The sequence below is a fragment of the Columba livia genome, chromosome 12, assembly GCF_036013475.1.
Source record: "Columba livia isolate bColLiv1 breed racing homer chromosome 12, bColLiv1.pat.W.v2, whole genome shotgun sequence".
Lineage (NCBI taxonomy): Eukaryota > Metazoa > Chordata > Aves > Columbiformes > Columbidae > Columba > Columba livia.
The window spans coordinates 6001496-6024169 of record NC_088613.1 but is presented as its reverse complement, the minus strand read 5'-3'; the positions used below and the strand labels follow the sequence as shown (position 1 = coordinate 6024169).

At 40.4% G+C, this 22674-nt stretch overlaps 1 long non-coding RNA gene across 2 annotated transcripts in view; it reads left to right on the top strand.

Moving 5' to 3' along the window:
* The window catches only part of LOC110357495 (uncharacterized), a 40022-nt gene extending 17348 nt beyond the window's left edge, over positions 1–22674 (top strand). Inside the window, exons 5-7 of one of the 2 annotated variants that reach the window (XR_010475630.1) lie at positions 8255–8395; positions 11313–16381; positions 20592–22674. This is a non-coding gene — a long non-coding RNA (uncharacterized LOC110357495). The remainder of the gene's footprint in view (positions 1–8254; positions 8396–11312; positions 16382–20591) is intronic. The other variant, XR_010475631.1, reaches the window with a different exon arrangement.

Genomic DNA, 22674 nt, shown 5'->3' with positions numbered 1-22674 from the left:
GTGGTTGGGAAAATAGTGACGTAAGTCCCCACAAGCAAAGTTTTCCATGATAGGTGACAAATTAAAGCACAGAGTATTTTGCAGCCATATCCTGGTCCTGCAGACAAACCTGTTATCAAAAAGCAACTGTATCCATGGTAGTTCGCTTGTATACAGTGCTTGGCCCATTAGACACTCAAATGGTTTAATTTTGTGACTCCAGATTTATCCTCTTCTGTTTGTTTTGAAAAGATCATGGTAATGTGTCCCATGTCATGTTATATTTCAGTTGGGGACTACCATGCATCTGTGAAAATAAGAACAAATCAAGAGAGTTTCCCAGTTTTTATTAATAACACATGCAGAGAGTCTACAGACATTCATAGATCATGCTAAATGGGTGAATTTTTCTAGAATTTGTTACTTGCTTTGTGAGACTAGTGAGTCTTAGTCATGGTCCAGGATGTACTGGGAATGCATTTGAAACAAAATGGTCCTGTCCTCAGACCGCTTTCAAAGTAAGCGCAAGACAAGAGGTAACAGAAACAGTCAGATGGGTGTGTGTAAGGAGTTGATGAGAACGTTGGTCTACGGCCCTCTCTCAGGAAAACAGCTATTTAAGTGATGACGAACTGTTTGTTTGCATGATGGTTTGGAAGACTTTGAAGGCTGGTTTGAAGGCAAACAATGAAGTCACTTTGTAGATGGCTCTTCCTAGCAGGAGGGGCAGCAGGGAAAAAGCACAAAAGGAATCTTGTTTGGCAGTGTAAGATATAGCCATGGACATGTAAGGGAGCAGGAGCCAATGCTGTAGGTTCATCACACCATGTGTAAAACAAACCTTTAACAACTGTTCTTCTTATTCATCAAACTTGCTGGGAAGAGGAATCTATGGGTCTCTCCCAAAGGTGACTGCATTTTGAAACAGTCAGATATATGGCATTGCTGATTTCAGGTGGGTTTTCCTGGTCTTGCTTCCCGGTAAATCCCTGTCTTACATGAATGGCAAGCTCCATTCCTTCTGCAGAAAAAGGGCTGTGATACACATTATGGGAAGTGGCTGTACCCTGCTGGGGACGTGTCAACCAGAGACTTGTGTTGGGGTCTCTACCACCAACAAGCAGCACTTGTCAGAAGTAGGAATGAATTGTGGAAAGAAACATGCAGAAAAACGGCTATTTTCTGCTTCTTGGAGCTCAAGTGGTATCTGTGACTTGAGAATTCTGACATCCACTTGTTCTGCATCTTTACATGGAGTTAGTACACCTTTGCCAGCCGTAATTGCTCAAAATTTATTAGTTAAATCTCAGAAAGTTCATGAAGGTGGTTTTCTTGTCTTGTTTGTTTTTTAAATTGTTGGATGTGCTGTAATGTTTATGACCTTTTAGGTCCATCTCTGTTGCCTATTTCAAGGTTTTGTCTGCAACAGAGAATTAGAAACTTATTTTTATGGTGCATGTTCTTTTTTTATACAGAACCTATATTTGGCTGAGTCACATGTCTGCAGGTTCTGAAGTTTCCTGAAAAGCATCAGCTTTTGCCAGACTTGAGATGAAACCATGAGAGTGTGAAGTGCTGCTGGTACAATGGGCCCATTTTATACAGCATCCTTTTTGGACTGCTTGGGTATAAAATGTGGCTGAATTTTATATATATATATATATATATATATATGTTTGTTTGTTTGTTTTCCCTTTATGTTTGGGCTGGGTGGAAGGTGGATTTTAATATGGTGTTTGGGAACACTTTTCTCAGAGTTTTTACATCCAATCTGCCCATATTATTGATAGGTTTTTGGGCAGAAATCTTCAGGATACACTTAATATTGATGGTGGAAAATGAGCTGTTCATGAACTAATAACAAACTATAATAATTACTTTGCTTTCCACATGAAATGCTGACCTGAAGCTCCGACTGCCACAAAATTCCCAAGCAAAGCCACATAGATTTTCAGCTGCATTGTTGGATCTATTTAGATCCCCTCTCAGTTTCTAAAAGTGGGAATAAAGTCTGTAAATAGACCGTTCCTCCCACACGTTGCCTGATGTGAGCTACTGTCTGCTTGGGTATCTATATACAGCATAACTGTAGGTGTGACTTTCTGTGGTTTGAACAATTTCCATAAGTTAAAGTTGCTAAAGGTGACCACAATGATAATGTGATATGAAACACTGTAAGGAAATGCTGAGCTAGCAGTCAATTTTTTAGAAAGATCTACAAAGAAAATAGAGAACATCTGAAAATTTACAGGGAAGAAACCCTACATTTTGAGGACTAGAAGCCATGAGAAGAAAACCAGTTTGTAAACTCTTACTCATGTTGGTAAGTGTTGTAGAAATGTATGTTTAATCAGGATCAAAAAGTTCGTGGTAATGTGAAAACTCTCGATGGACAAATTTTTGGAGTGATTTGGAATAAAGTCTGGGACCTTTTCTAACTTTCTTGGTTTTCCTTCAGCTCTACAAAAACTGTACCTTTACCTTTCTATATTGGATAATATTTTAGGGCAGTCAAAAAAAAACCTCACAACAGTTTAGGTTGTTTTGGTGGTTTTTAAATGTACTTTTGATTTTTGAGGCTTTTAGAAGGACTTATGGACAAGGAAGTGTAATTAATTTGGTTTGTACAAAGAGGAACAACATGGTAGATGTATTTTATTGGACTGCAGAAGGTAGTGGCTGGGGCAGGGGCTTGGATCAGATCTGAAGAAACTCAGATGGACTCAAATGTACTTAATTATTTTTCTCTGTGCAGCACTAGTAACTGAATTAGTAGGTATTAACAGCAGCAAGACTTTGTCAAAATGTCTTCACACATCTCAGGAGCTGAGAGCCATCTTCCCTTCCCATTCCATCCTGTCCACTGTAAGTCTAAACCTCTGTTTAACTCTTCTTCCTCACGGACTACCCCAGTGTCACTTCTGTAAAACAACTGGAAAACCTCAGGTCCAGCCCTGTCTCACAGCATTTCCAAAGCTTTGCTCATCCTCTGATCTTAAAGAACAATACCAATACAAGTCACCACCCCATTTCTATGAGGTGGAGGAAATGCAAGTGAAATGTATTGAGCTGACTTCTCAAGAAGCATGTAAGGCATGCTGGGTATGTGATTCTCCTTTCTTGATCCTGACTTTAGCACTGGATTGTCTTTGCTTTCCTGTAATCCCTATGAAAAATTCTAGTAGGTTTTCTTTTGACAACCGCTGCTGCTTGTTCTCTGAGAAAGCCATTTAAATATTCCTTTAATTGTGTTATTAGGCTCTGCCACCTAGGTGGAATTGGTAAAAAAGGCATAACTGGGTGTTCTGCTGGGAGAAAGGAGGTGCCAGTAAGGGAGTGAAAGGAGGATGTTCATGAAGAAAGCCATGTCATCCTGCAGCCTCTGTCATCCCTGGCATGCTTTGGCTGAGGTAAAGCAAGTTGCAAGAACCACATGGGAGAGGACAGTTGCTCACACAAGCACTAATGTGCCAGGGGTTTTCACCCCTCCCTCTCTATTTAGCATCTGCTAGCAGGAGAAACAGTTGAGAAGATGGAGATCCTGATCTCCTGTGAGCCAGTACAAAGGAGCCATAGGGGTGGGGATGCTCTGGTATCAGTTATGGCTGGAGTCAACCTTGGAGGAAAGCAAACAGTGGGAATAAAGGTCACAGAGGAAAGCGAGGAAATCATCTTAAAGAAAACCTCTGCTGCACGGGATTGCCATGTGTAGTGCTGCTAAGCATCTTGAAAAGCAAACCAATAGCACGAGGGTGGGAATTCCCACTGCATCCCCCTCCACTAGCCCCCTCACCTCTGTCTCGAGATCAAAAAGGCAGCAGCAGCAGTGCAGACTTCTGTCTGCGTGAGAACAGAGCCTGCAGAAGGGAGCTGCCGCATGGGAAAGCTGCTCTGTGAAGATGCTTGAAAAATAAACAATGAAGTATCAGCACAGTGTGAGGCGGCTACCTGGCACTCCCAGTGAAAAGGAGGAAAGGAGAAACCATTTGTGTTTGGGAGAGACGAGAACCTGCCTTCCCCTCTCTTTTGAATGGCAGTCTTCATTTTCCATGTACTTACCAGAGCAGGGTAGTGTTTGCAGGGAAGGCAGTTTGGTAGAGGTAGATGCTGCAGGCAATATAGTGCTTGGGGGAATAGATTTTGTCAGATTTTGCTTTCTGCTTATTGAAGGCTAAACCCCCCTAGCACAAACCATCTTGCAGTTTTCACTGGGGAGCAGGACGTTAATGGTACATGCCAGCAGTTCTTTCCTTGTCTTGAACAAATGATGGAAAAGCTTGAGAGAACTTGAGGATTTTCTGTCCCAAAATTCTTGGCATTAGACAGATCTCTTGTTGCACCTGACAAAATCTTTCCTTGCGGTATGGTTTTAATATAACAAATTCATAGTAAAAGAGAAGATCGAAGTGGTGGTGAGCCATTCCTGAAAGATACACTTATGTCAGGTGCCTGTAAGGATGTGAATGGAGCTGTTTTTCCTTTTTCTCCATCTGGGTTTCCCAAGGAAGCTGTTTTGCTGCATGTTTGGTGTTCCTGACCCACCACATGGGAAGCCTGGAGTAATCCCACACTGCACTGAGCATGTTTGAGAAGTTTTGTATGACAAGATCACTAAGTGTCCTGCCCTTTGCTCTGCCCCCTCTCGTGTTTGTCACATCTAATAATGGGCAGAAATGTGGTGTGTGCCACTGAACACAGGGAATTTGTTTGTGTTCTGTGTTTGCCACAGCCTTTTAATTTGGGGAGAGAGCGTGGGAGCAGGGAATGGCTAAAAACACTTATCTTTGGTACCTTTCTACTATAGGCCACATACAGCTCTTAGGGAATGATGTGAACTTCAGCTGAAGCTTTGGGCTTTAGAGTGGCAGTCATGTCTCAAGGGGCAGTATTAAGTGCTACAAAATGTGGTATCTGTTTCTGTGGATGGTGAAAGATGTATCAGAAACACTGCTATCTGTGCTGTTATCTGCAGTAAGGATACTGGGCGCTGTAATTCCCAATGAGGATGTTGTCACGTTTTATACTGTAAGAGAACTGCCACAGAAAGATCAGGCAGGCTGTCTTCAGCTCTTAGCATACATGAGGTGCTCACATACTTTTTACAATTTGTGTTGCTGCCAGGTACAGGACTGTAGTGCTGCAATCAATGTGGACTTTTGTCTCTAATCTAAATGTAAATTTGGAGCCTTTTCCTTGCGGAGAGCCCATCTAGCCAGGCAATAATAATAATACTAAGGTGTAAAAGTGCAGGAGAATCCTGACTTGTAAGTTCCTAATGATTTTTCCATGGTCACATATTTCCCTGCTTATTGAACATGTGTATCTGAGAGCCAGTCCAAGGGCTTGCCTAGTCGGTGGTACATCTGCTCTCAGTTCCTAGATGTAGCAGGTTTACTTGTTCCCACAGCTGCCTCCTATCTTTTCTACCTTCTTTTTATTTCAACTTTGCATGTTCAAAACATAAGTGAATAATACAGCTCAGCAAGTCTTCTGGGAACATGAATATTTGAGGGTTCTTTCCTCAAAATATGTGAAACAAAAACAAAAATGAAAGAGGCTTTTAAACCAGTTCTGAAATCACAGAAGGAAGTTGCTAAAGATACTGGTGGGTGGAAAAGATATGGTGGGAGACAATTTGTGGCCAGCTTTGATATTAGCCATTTTGGAGGGTGAGATCCAGATGAAGTTGAAAGCTTCAATTGTCTTTATTGCCTAGTCCAAAGGAAATTTGGGCTAGTTTAGCTGGTATGTTGGCAGGAAAGGAAGGCACACATAAGAAATTATTTCCTATGTGAGGCTTTTTTCTCCTCCTTAGTCAGTATAAATGGGGACAAGGTCCACTTTTGGATACATATGAGTATTCAGCAGTCAGCAGGGAAGCTTCCACGAGGCGAATAAAGACCCTGACAAATCAGAAAGGCATCTGCCTTGTTCTGTAGACTGTGTAAGAAGCAGGGGATCTTAAATGAGACATGGAAATTAGGTGGATTGCGCCAGTAGGATAACATTTTTGAGAAGCATCTGGCTGAGGAGTGTACAATGTCTAGCATGGGTGCTTTCTGGGACAATTCCCCTTCCAAAGCTCAGTTCCATTTGCTTTATGTCTGGCCCCTTCCAGGAGCATATTGCGGAGATTTCTGCAATGATGGCAATCAGACAAGAGTGGGATTCTGGAGCATGAGTGCTTTGTCAGTGTGATATTGCACCCAAGTGAGGGAGCCCTGCTGACAAGATAATTTCACTGCTTCTGGGACCTGGCTAGTGTTTCCAGAGGAAGTCTTGTGAATGTAGTGGCTCTGAGCACAGGAGGAATGTCCTCTGAGATGGCTGAAGGCAGGAGGTGTGCCAGGATTAGTGCTGCTCTTAGGTAAAACCTGATAGTTGCCCATTATCCAGAATATTTTAATACTGTCTTCAGGGTATTTCCTCTGAGAAACAGATTTTTGGATGACTGTTCTTATCTTTATTTATGCTTTCGTATGCTTTCTCAAGATATTTTTCACTTCCAGCTGTGCCTTGCATAGTTGTTGTGTACTAACTTTCTTATTTCTGCTGCACTTTGTGTGACAATGACTTTTGATGTCAAGCAATTTAATTGCAAAAATGTAGAAACAGAAAAACACCAGACAAAACCACCAAAACATACGACAAACCCAATTTTGCTGTGCCTATGAATACATGATAATGCCGCAAGGACAGCTTTTGCCAAATGAGTGGGAAAATTGGTATGGAAAGCAATGTCATTTTGTGGTCCAAGCCTAGGTATTATGACTAGCTTCCCTTTCAGCTTTATACCTTTGATCAACAGAGCTGTCGGGCTTCTGCAGCAGGCCAGCCTTACTTGTGGATTTTTTTTTTTTCTTTACAAATTGGATCTATATTTTGGAATTCAAGGCCTTCCAGTAAAGGGGGGTGGAAGGAAAAGCTTAAAAGCCATTAAATGCTTCACAAACTTAAGCAAATTAACCTTGGCACAAGGGCATAAAGAACCGGTACCCTCTGCTAGAGCCTGGGAGGAGGTTTCATTCTGAGCTGACACTACTCTGCATCATGGACCACATCCCCAAAGTCAGCTGCATCCTTGTGAAGTCAGAGGAGTTCTGCTGGCACCCACCGGCTGCAAGTCTGGCACACTGAGTGTTCTTAGGAGAGTGATGAAGACAATTTCCATTGATGGCAGAAAAGCTGCATCAGTGCACTCAGAGAAAGAAAAAACCCTCTGCTTTTAGCCCAAAATGCATTTTGCTCAGGTATTTAGAAGACTGCAGGAGCAGCTTTCTGTTGGAGGCTTAGAGCTCTGGGACTCAAAGAGGAATATATGCTGTAGCATCTACAGAGCTGAGCGCTGTGTAATGCAAGTTGGTTTGGAGGGAGGGAGAAAGCTGGTGCCAAAACTGCTGTCTGCTTTGAGTTGCATGTTGGCCAGTTCTCATAGCAATATCTAATGATACTCTTTTTTCTTGGTTTTGATATTATCAGCAAAAAGTGTCAGGCATTTTGTGGTAAAATAACTTTGTGGTAAGATAGTGTTGGTTTGACAAAATCTGTGGGCATTTTCTTTTTAACTCCTCTTTCTACCGAATGTTTCTGTATCCTGTGGATGAACATGGATTATGCTCTGTAAAATTAGCTGAATGTTCAGTAGAACACGAGTGGGGTGAGGAAAGGAAGACTTTGAAGTAGTGTGTTTTAAGCTCATCAAAACTTTGAAGTTGGATGAACTCCATTTTAAAAAATAGAATAAATACAAAACTTTTTATTCAAATTTGGGATGAAACTGTGTATCAACATTTTAATATTTCCTTTGGCAGCTGGGAAATCTTGTTGACCAAAGAAAATGGCCTAAGTAATATAGCACTGTTACTTTGGTAGAAAGGGAAAGAAAATCAGTATTAGATCAAAATAATTGATATTGCAACCAATATTGCTGCAAAAAAAACCTGATAAACTGGTGCATCATCAAAAGAAACTCAGAGAAAGACCTCTTAGTTACAATCAGCTGTCTGGATGGGTCTCTTACCAGGAACTTAGGGAAGTAAACCAAATATGTGAGGGCAGCTGTTAGGCAGCTGATTCTAATGGTACTGGTTTGATTGCACTGGTAATTGGGGTGCAAGAATGGGGAGACCTTTCCCAGGGAGTTGCGTATGAGACCTTGGTGCACCATCACAGCTTTTCTTCTTATACACTTCACCCTTTTGAGAAGCAGCTATATTTTTTGAGAGGAAATATGGATTTCTGGTTTGCATTTTGTAACTTGTCTTCTCTTCCAAAGGAAAACTTGGTGCTCTGAACTTGCTAACTTCAGCAGGCATCCAACACGTGCTTTGGAGAAGGTGATTATTCTCTGTCACTGGGGCAGGTATCTTTTCCTGTGAAGATTTCTGCTGCCTTCAAGGAGTGATGTCCTAAACGGGTTTGTATTTTTAGCAGCTGTGATTTATGTTCTGTGGGCTGTGTCTTTAAACCATGCCTCAAAGAGGGATAGGTTATTTTACAGAGAAATCCATAAAGTAATATATGCTTCTGGTGTGACTTGCTTTAAAGCTGTGCATTAATTCCTGAGAACCGAGGTCAGCCTGCCTATGCTGAGATCTGCACAATGACATTTCCATGCTGGGGCTCATTTCATGCTGGTGTGAGAAGCAGGAAGTAATATTTACTGTATGAAGAGACATAGTGCTACTACTACTAATAATAACAACTAAAAATACTGGTGCAGTGCATTTTAAAAATTATTCTTTTTTTCCTTAAGTCTCAAAATACTTAATAGGATTTTCTCCAATTTACAGAAAAAGTAGTGGGAATGCTAATGAGAATTCAGTTTTTGTAGGAATCTGTATCAGGCTCTGGTACAGACAGAAACTGTTGGTTGCAACTGGGTGGAAAAATGCTATGTTGCTTTGGAGGTTTTTGTTTTGAGCTGGTAACATACTTGCTCTGCTAGTCTGGAGACACCTTTGCAGGGTGGTGAACCATCCGGGTTCTTTAAGTACTCTGCTCTTTAAGTAGTAATGCGGATCAAAATGAGAATGCAGCCTACCTTTGACTCCAGTTAGCAAATGGTGCTGATATAGCGAAATGCCTCAGCCTGCACTGGGCTTTCAGTGCAAGCTGAAATCATCATCAAATTTAAAAAAGCGATATTGCCGTGGCTTTAACCCAAACACCTCAGGTTTGTGAACCCAGTAAGAAGTCGTCCTATTCCCAACTCATACTCTATTCAATTTCCTGGAATTTCATATACTTCCTATCTAAGGTCTCATCATAAAAAAGCAGGAGCCAGAAATATTAAGAGGAACTGAAGGTGATGATAGGTTCCAGGCATAGGAAAATGTCTTCTTTGCTTAGTGTTAGGCTTTAAACAAACTTATCATAATCCATGTACTTTATCATGGACAAACATCAGGAGGTAGAAAATGTGACTTTATGCATTTCACATATGGAGGGAGAATTCTCCTTGGAAAGCCATAGTTTCTCCTCCATGGCAGAGGAAGTAGAAATTAGTCAGGACAGCAAGAGCAAATACACTTAATCCCAATACCTTTAAGACCATAAATAGTCTTATGCATAATAGTTCAACTGAGAAAGAGGTATGACTGTTGTTGATGTTGGTTACACCATTGTAGTATTTCCTCCACTCCCCAGTGCTCCACACAATAAGTTGTAATTTACAGCTCTCCATAGTCTGAACAGAATATAAATCTATGGTGAAGACTTATACATAAATTATAGACATTAAAACTTAGTGCTGCATACTTTTCAATGATGTAACACTGCTGGTTAAGATTCAACAAATAGAATGTGGTTCATTGTAGATTTAAGAAAATATTGGTGTATCTCTGTGTTAGACATATGTGGAGGAATATAAGAAGGCTGTAATGTTTTTCATGTGTAACTATGGAGGCATGCTTTGATATCAGAGAATTGCTTTATAAATGAAATTGTAAGAAGCATTTAAATGTCAAGTATCCTTCGTCTTGTTCATTCAAACACAGAATATTTATGAGGATACTGTTAATAAAGCATCTTCGACTCTGACAGAGACTGGACTTAGGCAGACTGTTTAAAAGCAGAAAGGACTAAAAAGTGAGAAAAGGATGTTTTCAATGAATTACTTTGAATATCTCTTGCATGTCCTTTTAAAGGTTTTGTGAATTGCTACAGCAATTTGCTAGGTATTAAAGGGAACAAATGAACAGGGCCCTCTTTTTTGCAAGACAAAGAAACAAATGTTTTAAGATTTTCAGATTGCTTCAAAAATAGCTTGATGAAGATGGACATTATAACAAATGAAATATTTAACTAGAGTGACCCTCACTGAAGTGATGTCAAGGGTAATAAGTAATACAATTGTCACATTGTATGTAATCACTCCTTTGTAAACTACTGAGGCACAATTATTTTAAGTAAATTGAAATGTCTAGTAGGGACAATGCTGTTTTTCTTTAGCTAAAAATAATATATCAAATCCTTATTTAATCTTGTAAATATTGCAGACTTTAAACATCAAGGCTGGAGAATTTCACTCTTTCAGTTTTATTCTTTATAGCTAAAATCTTTGCTCTAAAGCTTTTGTACGATACAAGTATTTACCAGTTTCAGTTCAAATGACAAAGAATAGTTATCCACTTAAGTTGATTTTCCTACTGAAAAGATTAAAGAGGTTTCATTTGAATGGTACTCTCAAGACTTGCTGAAGTGTTTGTGATGGAGTAGCTGCAAAATTGCTATAAGAAATGTGATTGAAGAAAAAGATTCCAAATTACTCAGGCATCCAGGAAGCAGTGTTGGGTCCCGAGTTTTTCTTGGGGATGCAGATGGCAAATAATGCACCCCTTGTCCTGGTACCACAGCATGGTCTTGTGCACAGCCTGTGGGTTTGCTTTGCCATCTCCAGTGATATGGCAGGAAGAAGGTCAGGCAAATGCCACACAAGCATTCAGCACATCAGAGCTTGCTGTGAGAGTCACTGAGATAATGTTTGTGTTACACTCTCCCCCTACATTTCTTCTTCATAGGCTGCACTGTGTGTAGGCTCTTTGGATGGGATTTGCAGGAGCGGAGCATGAACACCTCTTCTCTGAGAACTCTGGCCTTTCCTTTTATGTGTGGCCAAATCCTTCATCTTTAGCCCCTTTACTTGATGTTCCCCAGGATTATTGTGCCTTTGGAAAGCTTTCTTCTTTTTATTAAACATGCACAAAAATATTGGAGGAAGTGCCATGTGGTGTCAGAGCTATCAGTGTTGCTAGCTCATGGCCAGGGACACAACACAGAACTATTTTGGATGCATCAAGGAAGATGCCTAATTTCTTTCTTTTTCTTTTTAGATGGTCAGAGTGGAGTCCTCTTGTATTCTCTCAGCATGATTTTTTAAAATAATGTCCTTAATTATTAACTAGTCTGAAGCTTTGTTTTCTTGTGAAGCTGTTGCTACCCTTTTGAATCAAATTATTTGGAAGTAACACATTTAGCCCATGTTCTGGAGGGAAACTGGTACCATTGTTTTCAAGATATCAGAGGAAGTGGCTAGCAGTCACTCTGGTCACCAAGCCCTGTAAATCAGGCACTGACTGATCTTTGGGGATTGCTCTAGTGCCCAGTGTCAATGACTGCAAAACTGCCTGAAAACTCTTACCGTAAATTCCTGAATCTATCCACAGCGAGCTGGAAAGCAACGTTGTCTCACAGATGGATTTACCATGGACTAACTCAGCATACTGCCCTGCTCCCTTTGGCAGCAGGAATCAGAACTTCAACCTTTGACTGGAAAAGAAAGAAACAGCACTGTTTGAGCTTGAAATAACAGTAATACAAAAATCTTAGCAGCAGCCTTCATAGCATTAGATGAAGACTATTTTCTTAGAGGCCCTATCACTGGTAGAGAGGTGCAGTAACAGTCTACAGAGGAAGTTCTGTTACCAAAGTGAAGTGCCTTGATGTCATTCTGAGGACTCCATCTGAAGGAAGGACAGTAGCTGCTACTATTGCAAAACAGAAGAGATTTCCCTTTAAGAATCATGAGGAATATGTGGACCAGCAGCTATCCCTGAACCTTTGCCCCCGGCTTGTTCAAATTTCAACAGGACCTTTTGTGATTCCTGTTTTCAAGTTAGCAGGAAGCTTGTGCTGAAAACATGGCACATCAGCTGGAAACTCTTCCCTGATGAGTACTGAGCTGGCGGCTTCTGAGCTTCCAGTATCAGAAGCGAAGCTGATGCTGAGTGACCAAACTTTGGAGTGTGTCCTCTTTAGCTGTTCACCATCACTGTCTCTGAGGGCCCACACAGAGGAGTCTGTAGGTGACACTGGCTACAAAGGCCCAGTTCTTGACCTTGATGAGCTTAACATGCTCAGATCCTCTGGTATCTTAGCATGACCTGGAGTTGTGGGGCCCTTCTAAGCCCTGCCAGCCTGAGCCTTGCAATATCCTAACTAATCAGATCAATCTGAAAACCTGAAGCTTGTTCTTTCTCCTCCCAGGTAAAGAATACTCTTTTTTCCTGAGGTATATTATCTCTGAATACTTGTTTGACTGTGAGCTGAATAACTAAAAAACATTCATATTCTCATCAGACAGAGATGACTTATTAAGATGAAAATTGTTAGATAGCAGTATAATTTGATTGAAGGGCAGTATATGCCGTTAGGTTCTGAGTTTTTCCAAAGAAGTTGAAAACATGTCAGATCTCAATCTGGATCCTTACTTGTCCAGGTGGAAGTCACAGTCCTATGTTACCAAAGCTTTTGCAAGCTTTTCTTACAAGCATATTAAACCCCAGTGTTGCCATATTTCATATGGCAATAATTATGTCCTTTGCCTCTGTTCTGGGTAATGTTTAGCTTTATTATAATTATTATTACTTGCTACTGTTCTGTTGGGAGCACTAGTTTGCATTTAATTATGGATCATTTGCAAATAACCTTTATGGCCCTGATTCAGCAAACATTTCTAGCAGGTGTGTAATTTTAAAGAATGAGCCAATTTATGTCCGTGTAGCTCAGATTCTCACTTGTATTTTGTGCCTAGCATCCACTGATTTCATAAACCCGAGATCTGAAAAATGCCTGCATGCATGTCAGAGCTGTGCATGTTGTTTTAACTCCATGACCTACTTAGTAGGTGTGACGTTGAGGCCCAAGATTGCCCAGCATGTCATGTGTTAAATCAGCACCTTAAATGAGACTGAAGCTGCACCTGGCAATCTATTAGCATTATATAGGACTCCAGGATTTTGAGACTTCTTAGAAAGAGAAGCTAGGCTTTTTGTCAGCTTAGCAGAAAGTACGACCCCCTATCTTGCATGCTTTCCTTGACTTAATATAAATTTTAGTAAGAAGCATCTACACCAAAAGTTAAACTTGGCTAAATTGCCATGGAGCAGGATATGCCAGACACATACAGAATATTGAATAATTTAATTGGCTGTTTGGAAATGCATAATAAAATATAGGGTGTGTGAGTTATTAGTTAGCTGCCTATGTAATTACTGCTGTTTAATATTTAATTGTGTTGATCTTTCTGTCTTGTCTTTGTTCCGCACAGAAAATAGATCCCTCTTATTGTCTCTTCACAGGCACTGGGCTACTGGGTAGTGGGTTTTGTGGCTAATCTTTCTGATTGTTCAAATGTCACCATAAAATATTTAGCATGTTGATAACTCTGAAGCTATCACAACAGATTGGATGGTAACAATTAAAATTATGCTAACATCACTAAAACAGATATAACGTAGTGATGCTTGTTAAGCACTTAATGATCTCTTTCTCCAAGGAATTCCATTTCAATTTCTTTATGCTGCCTGATTGCTTTACTGCGTCCTGCAGGTTTTTGTGCACTACTGCTCTGTGTAATACATATTCAAACCCTTCTCTGCAGCTCTCATCATGCCAATCAAGGATGCAAATGGAGGTCTGTATGACTGTGATCAGAATTTCTTGCTTGTTTGCAAGCCTGTAAATAATGGAGTGAATAAAGATCTGATGTGTAACAGTATAAAAGTAATCAGACCTTGTATCTGGCTTCTAGTAAACATTAGTATGGCCCCAATCCAACTGCTACTGTAATCAATGAGAGGCCTTTATTGCCTTTAATAGAAGTTGAATTAGGCCTTGTCTGTGGTTTGAAAATTCAGCTGCAGATCTTGGGGCTGATCCTTGGCTGGCTTAACCTGGTTTTGTGCTCCTGGCAATCAAAGGGCCGTTCTGACTTACCCTGCTGAGGATGCAGCAAGTAGCACCCTTTCCTGAGTTCCTGCTCTGGTCCCACATACACTTGGGTAGTGCTTTTATCCAGGGGAAGCTCTGGGGTTTGCTTCATTCAGCTATTCACTTAGGAGTTTAGATTTCTCCATGAACAGTGTTTAAAATGTATAATTATCTTTGGAAAAAAATATTTCACTTGAAAGGGATTCTAATAATAATTATTTTGAACTTCCGTAGTTTGACATTTTTATTGGTTATAAAGGAACAATGTCTTCTACTTTATTTTGGCTGCAAGGGAAAAATGAGCCTAATTAGGAAAAATAAAAATAAACTAAGTTGGTAGAAAAAGAGGTTCTTACAAATTTGCAGACCTTTTCCTGCAAATGCCTATATCAAAAACTATGAAGGTTTTATAAAGTGTCCCTGCTTCGGGGTTTTGTTGGGTGAATGGGCAGAGAAGCTAGTAACTCTATGTGGACGGAAGGATTTCTGAATGTAATTTTGTAGATCATCTATATTATGAACCACTTAGAGCTGTGATACCCTTCCTGTTTCTTAAGTACTTCAGTGAGTATAAAAAACCCTGTAAAATTATTTAAGCTGAGACTTATTCTGGCTTTTCTGCTTTGCAAGCATATAGAAAACACATCCTTGGGAAGTCTTCTGTCCAGCTGAGCTCTCCAAGGACAGGCTTGAAAGCATATTAGATTGATGTTCTGGAGCAGCTCCAAGAATGCTTGGCCAGTGTGTGATGGCAACTGTACCTACCCTGGAAATAAGGCAAATGTATGCCTACTTTTGAGCTGTATTATTTTTTAATAGGCTTACTCCACAACAGTGAAAATCATCATAGTGTTCTTTCCTTCAACATGGTGAAGCTGATTTATACCAGCTGAATATCTTGAGTCTCCACCTCTTTACGTATCCATAGGCACCACTGGTTGGTGTGTGGTGTTTGGTGGTGTCATGTTTGGTTTTGTGTATGTTTTTTTCTTTTCCCACTTAACTGTTATTTCCAACAAAGGCAGCGGAGCAAGTTGAAGGCAGGTATTTCAGTGAGAAATCTGTCCTGCATGTAGGGAAGCACTTGGCTGTGGTGGGAAGCAGGGTACAATGACCCTGTCATCTCTTGGCAGATGTGGAAATGGCAGTGGTGTGGCTTGGCTTTCAGCAAGATGCTCTTATGCTCAGCCTGGGAGTCACCTGGGGCAAGTGCTTGGCCAGGTGAATGTCTGCCCACAGAAAAACATCTGTTCTGGTGTCCTCTGGATCCCATATACCTCCTGTGCATCCCACTAGCTTTTCCCTGCTCCCAGCTGACCTGTTGGCCTCTATGTGAGACACAGCAATTGGAGAAGTTAGGGTGGACTTCTGGGTCCTGCTGTGCTCATGGCAGTTCTGGTACAGCCTTGTTTAGAAGTGAACTCCTTCCAGGAGATCTAAAAATACTTTAAAATTCATTTGAGAATTCCTGCTTCAATCTGGCCATTGAGTGTTGCTATAAATAAATTCTCTGCTGCTCCAGTTTTCAAAAGGAAGGCTTGTTTGCATGGCACTACTAGGCTATTTCTGGTTTTCAGACCTAAACCATGAAACAACAGGATCTGCTGAGCTTTACAGGAGACTTTTATTTCTGGTTTGTTCTGTAAAATCTTGTCTTTGGAGATAAGTTCCATGAGGTAGCTGATGATAACCCCCTTACAAAAATGCTGTTTGCCACTTACCTGTTTTCTAACTTCTGACGTGTTTTATTTATAGTAAATTAAAGCAAAAAGGTAAAATGTTTTTTATTTTCCTACTTTCCTGTGTTCTGTATTCATAGGCTTTAATATCTGCCCTCCATCCTCTTCCCATATTCATTAAATATCAAAAAAGCAGCAATAAGCACAGATGCTATGGCTCATCTTTCTGCCATTGTATGCTTGTCTTGAGCATTTGACTGTGAAAAATTTGGTAACCATTGTTTGTAAGTGAAAATTGTCTCTGATTTTTATTTTTCTTCTGTGATGACTTTGGAATTACACTCTTTCTCTTATTTTTTTAATGATTCTGGTTCATGGCATTATTGGAAGAGCCTAAGAAATGAAGACAAACTCAACCAAAACACAGAGGAGAAGTGAAGATACCCAGAGAACAGTCATGAGGGAGTAAGGTTAGAGCCAGAGGGGTCTGCAGAGCAAGCCAGGTGGTAGAGGTATGTTCCTTCAACTAAACATCTGTGTATTCTCACCCACTCATGTTCTGTTACTAGTCTTGTAAACAGAAAGATTTCTTCAGTGATGCTGTTTACTTTTGTTCTTCAGTATTTGAGCTTTTGAGGTGTTTGACAGTGATTTAACTTTTCACATAGAAATTCCATACAGGTGGAGACTTTTCTGTGCTAGGGAAAATTTGAATAGAATTTACATTGTAATGCTGATTTTAAAATCCTGAAGTGTAGAAGCCTCCAGAACTACCTGTTCACTAATACATGTGAAACAGCTCTTCCACATGTTTACCTCCTCATTTTCCACATAGTTTTTTTTACCAGCCAGATATTTTGTTAGCTCACATCTATTTCCTGGAGAAAAGTTAGTTCTCTTTCCCATCAGTTCCCAGTGTCTGTCGCTCTTTCATCTCCCTGTGGATCTCTGCTTAGTACCTCTCTCTGACCCAGTCTGTTTGGTCTTACTCTGTCACTGTTAAAAGTTCAGGCCACAAAGACTTTGCCCTTGTCGTCTTCATGTGCAATTAGCAGGCTGCTAGACCGTAGACATAAATCCTGCTGCTGCTAAGGGTGCTGGGAGCCTGGCTGTTGAGTTCAGTGGGGTTAGCATTTGGGCACATTAGAGCCTTCCAGTGCAGCATAGCTTACAAGTAATTTAGAATATTAGATTGAATCATATTGATAATTATTACTAACAAACGTGTCCTGATTAAGCCCTTGGAGCCTTTAAGAAGCGATTTTTACACAACTGTTCCTGGTGTGTTGAGATTAAACATCTTGTCAAGCAGGGCATGTGTACACTTCCAGGCATGAGCTGACCTCTCCAATAGCTGTAATTAGAAAGAATTTTCAGATTTATGTGATGAGTTTTATTTCATAGTGTGCACATACACACAATCCACTCAGAGAAGAAAAAGCCTGTTCTCAAACACAACTACATCTCCAGCTGTCTTCAGAATACTCTGCTGTGTCTGTAAGAGCCGTAAAATTACTGCAAGCTTATAAATTAACTTTTTTTCAGTTATTAAATGTGTTTTGCTCACTCCAGCCTGTTGCTGTGGAGATAGGTGCAATATAGGAACCTTGGCAGTATGACAGGCAATTAAAATACCAAGACGTTTAGCCATGTATGAGTATTTTCACACAGTGAGACCTCTAAGCTTAGCCTGCTACTGACATTGTTAGTTATTGAATCAATTGCATGAGATGAGGTTGACAGGTGTAATTATATATTTCTATGGTGATTATGTATGGCCTGTCATGGAGACCAACGTGCCTGTAACTTTGCACTCATTTAGTAGTCATTTATTGAGTGAGGTATTGAAGTTGGCGTGCCAGTTACAAGAGAAGGAAATGTAAAACAAAACAGAAGTCCATTTTGAAATATAATTGATTCATTAATACACTGACCATTACTTGCTTTTAGTACACTGAAGTATGTCTTTCCATGTTTCCTACAGACCTCTCGGTTCTTTAAGCATGTTCTTGCACCCTGACTTTAACAAAAGAATAAAACTCATGTAATGAGTTAATGGGAACCTGGGTCAGTTCTATAGCTGCCATATACTGGCAGAGGTTATGGAGCTGGCTGGAACCAGCTGAAGATGGGGTTGTTTTAAAATATCTGGTTTACTTGTTAAAACAGCTTTTGTTATGCTTTAAAATCTTTTAAAATAAGCCTCTATCTATATAGACTTCTGTAAAATCTTTTTTTTTTCTTTTCTTTTTTTGAGAGCTGTGACTTGTGGGGGGCTTTCTTCTGTTTTTCTCTTCTTTCTATTTGCTAGTGCTCCTCCCGTCACCCCTTTGGTCAACCACACATCTTGGAAGTTGGTGATGGAATAATGAATTTGGGTTAGTACCATCTTTTGCCGCATTTTAAAGACCAGACTGTCAGCATTTTTTACAATAGCAGTAGGTGTAAGAATAGCTGCCACTTCAAGATGGGAGGTTCATTTTCTTAATTATCATTGCTGGTTCCTGGTGTGAATTTAGCCAAATGATGAACATTCAGAAAGCCATCCCTTGGAATCAATAGCTAAACTAGGTTCAAGCCCCAAAAACGGATGCAAAACTAAACTTGGAAAGTTTCATCCCAAAGTTTAGAAGACTTTTTTTCCCCAGTCTTGTCTGCCTAGCACACATTGGCAATAACTCTTCCAGTAGGAAGTATTTGGGTTAATATCTTACTTTCTAATCATGCGCTTGGAAGGACACTTCCCGAGTGTACAGTAAAATGCATGATGTTCCAAAAAAATATCCTGAATAAAGTGATGTCTGGTGAACTGTGGTGTGTTTTTTTCTATAGCCAAGCTTGAATTTGGAGACTTTTTTTTTTTTTTTTTTTCACTCTTACGACTGAAATTGTGTTTGAGTAACATATAAAAATCACAGAATATTTGATGTTGGAAGAAATATCTGGAGATCATCTAGTCCAACCCCCTACTCAAAGGAGGGTGAAGTGGTGCAAGTTGCTCAGGACCATGTCCAGTTGGGTTTTGAATATCTCCAAGAATGAGGAGAGCACATAACCTAGCTAGTTATCCCATTCAAGCATTTGATTACTCTAATGAAAAAGTCACTTAGGTTTAAATGAAATTTTCTGTATTTTGGTTTTTGCCCATTGAGCCTCTTACTGGACACTGCTGAGAAGAGTCTGGTGCTTTCATCTTTACTCCTTCCATTCATTTATATACAAGTGTAAGATCCACCCTTGAGCCTTCTCCAGGTTGAAAAATCCCAGCTCTCTCAGCTTCTTGTATGTCAGATGTTCCCTTAAGCATCTTCTGGGGTGCCTAGAGCTGGACCCAGGACTCCAAATGTGGCCTGGAAAGTGTGGACCAGAGGGGAAGGATCACCTGCTGAAAAGCTCTTCATGCAGCCCAGGAGGCCACGGGCTGCTTTGTCATGAGGGTGCATTGTGGCTCATGTGCAGCCTGGAGTCCGCTAACATACTACATGCTGTTCTTGGGAGCTTTTCAGCAGTAGAACAGTTTGTTATATCAGTCCTTACCTTTCCAACAGGCTTTCTCTTCTGGTTTGGACCTTAGGAAAAGACACTTCTGGAAAATCTCAATTGGCTTCATAAATTCCATGTCAAACCTCTGACAGGAATTCCCGTCAATTTCAGTGTGGCTATGTGTTAGCTTTCCACTAGTCTTCATTCGCCCTTTTACATTTTGGGACCTCAGGTAAACACCACCCACAACTTTGTCTGATGAAGTGATTTTGTATTGGTCTTGATTCTATCGTAGTCCTGCATAAATGACCTTGATCTGTCTTGAAGCTGATCTGCACGTTAGATGAGCTTTACTGCATTTTTTTCTGTTATTTTTGAGTGATAGATATTTATTCTAATGAAATCAAAGGTGGGAACACTTCTACTGAGAGTATATAGAGAAAAAAATACCCATTTTCTGTGTCACTGAGAGATCTCCCTTAAGGTATTGCAGCTTTGTACAGAACTTAATTATTTTGAGGAGTCTTTCCTTAGAGTGTTCATGAGGTGGCCTGATTGCAGCAATTGAGTTTTATGAACGCTTTGGAATTAGAAATCAGCTGTGATGGTGGTGCTGGGACAGAGTGCAGCTCCAGTGGCTTAATTTCCCGCCCATGTACACTTGCAAATCCTAGAATCTTTTTGTCTCCCCTGTTTCACTGTGCAGCATTCATGCATCAGCCCATCTCAAGCACATGGTACGAGATTGCTATGCTGCTCTTTTAGTTTCAGATCTTGCCCTCCTGCTAGAAGGTCTTCTAAACAATGGGAGGAAATGGGAGGAGTTTGTGTGTTTTGCAAATTGCAGGTGGTTGGTGTGTTCTCATTGCTTTATCCTCCTGGCCACCCTGGTAGCTCCGTGGGTTTTTTTTGAAGGCTTATTGCCCCTGAAGCTGATGTTTCCCTGCCCAGTGTTGTCTCAACACTGCAGTCTCCAGGTGTTCTATCATCCTTCTCTTGAATTAGCTGATGGTACAAATGGCCCAGCAAATATGTATTTTGGATCAGCATAAAGACAACCAGACGGTTGGCTTCTTGAGCAGTAGTTGCAGGAGGAAAGCTACAATGCCTGGAAGTGGCTGTAACTAAGTTTCCTTCGCGTGGTGACTCATTCTGGTTTCTTTCCTAGCAAAAGTACTTTGCAAATCTGGAGAAAGAGATTCCACCATACTCAGTCTGTTTTTTTGCTTCTGCCCACAGGATTTGCTTGCAAGAATGACTACAGTTTACCTGTCTGACACCAAGCTACTAGATGGGTCTTTCATGCATTGTTTTAAAAGATTAATGTTCAGCAGAAAAGAATTGCAAACTTGTGACAGTTCTCTTTAAAAATCAAGGACCATATTCATTGTTTCATCTTAGGGGTAAGTATGACACAAATCAGTGTAAGAAAGGAAGAGAATTCAGTAAACTGGTTTACTAAAGGCAGTGTGTTGAGAAGATGTAGTGCAACAGCTGCTGTTTGGAATTTCCAAATCATTGAGCTAGCTGTGGTGAGATGAATTTAGGGCCGAATCATGCTCAGCAATAAGGGACTGAATCCTCATCTTTAGGTTACGTCAGGGGGAAGGGAGCAGTAAGGACCTGTCTGAGGTAGGGAGCGGGCCCCAAGGAGAAAAGGAAAGGGAAATGGAGTTGTGAATCCAGGAAGGCTCAGAGGTGGGTATTTTCAGTTCAGGCTTCACCAATAGGGCAAGTAGGATGTTGTTTTCTGTATCAATGTGGTGCTTATTTATTTCCTCCCAAATTATGCTTACACAAAACATTTGGGGGCTAAACCATATGATGAAGAAAGCCTTCATAAAAGTTACTAGACTAAACTGTGAGCCAAACAACTGAAAGATGTTTGTGGACCAAGCTTTCATTTCCTTTCTGGAGTACCTGTGCAACACATGGGGGCTGAGGAGAGGACCAGGTTAAAGATACTGTGAAAGAGTAGATGGTCGTGAGGAAGCTCCTGAGGGGTTTCTGTGGAGCCCTTTTGAGGCAGGCTGTCCCTGCAAAGTGCATGCAAGCCGTTGGTGTCATCTCTTGAACAGAGGTGAGAGCAGCTCAATTGGGACCTCAGGGGCTGAAGAATACCAATGCCTGAAGGCAGATCTGAAAATATATAAGAGAGAAGAACTAAAATTGGTAAGGAAAATAAAGAAAGGATGTGTCTATTAGACCTTCCTGAATCTAAGCATTGCTTGTCCTGCTCATCTCATTTACTCCAGAAATGTGTCTCCCTGGTGTTATGGCAAACTTTTTCCCATTAGCAGCTTGGGTACCTCTCCCCAGATGGACTGCACACCTACCAAAGAAGGGGCAATGTATTTTCCTAATCTGCAGCTTTTATGGTCCCCTGGACAGCTTTAAAGCAAATCAAGCTCTACCTGGAGGAGAGGAAATACAGTGCAAGTTTTCACAGGCCACTCAGGACCGCACATCCACTTATTGTCATTGTGATATGGCCAGTTTGGAAGCAGCAGTGAAATGTAATTGGGATAAGATATAAGCAAAGGGAAGAATCTGCTTTTTCCATGTACAATACTTTTTTTTTTTTTAAATGGTATTTATTTCTGACTTTAAAGCAATTCCTTGTATTTTGTTCCAGTCTTGACCATATGGCTCCAACAGCTCTGATAACTACTGTTTCTGATGTTTTAATATGACGTAGCCATAAACTGAATCTTTTTTTTTTCTTTAATGTACCCTTTTTAATTGGTCTAAAGGCTAAACTTTTGAATGCCATTACTCATTTGCCTGCTGAACTTGATGGTAGAAATCAAGTTTGCTTATTTAATATTTGCTTTGATTTGGTGATTAGTCATTGTTCTTAATTATTTTTTACCATTTCCACATGAGTGATCAGGAAATGAATTGCTATCTCACACTTTCAGCAAGTTAAAAAGAGCCAACTATGGTATTTCCTTATTGACTTTTTACTTGCCCCTGTGCAGAATGTTTTAAGATGTTGTTCCTCTTGAATCTCCCACTTCACAGCTTGAGTAATACCACAGCTTTTAAAAATGTTTCCCTTCTGACTTGCCAAGGTGATGAAGACAAGTAAAGTCATCCAGCATAAAAGGTATACATGAACAAAACATGAATTGAAGGTGCGGGTCAAGTTACAAACCAAACAAGAACAATATTAGAACCAGTTTTGGAGGCTGAGGAGACCAGTCTTGTGGTACACATCTGCAATGAGAAATAATACCATCCTGGGATCCTGTGTGATGTTTATGTACTGATAGCAAATCCTCTTAAAAAATAAAAATAAATAGTTTATTCTGCCTCTTTT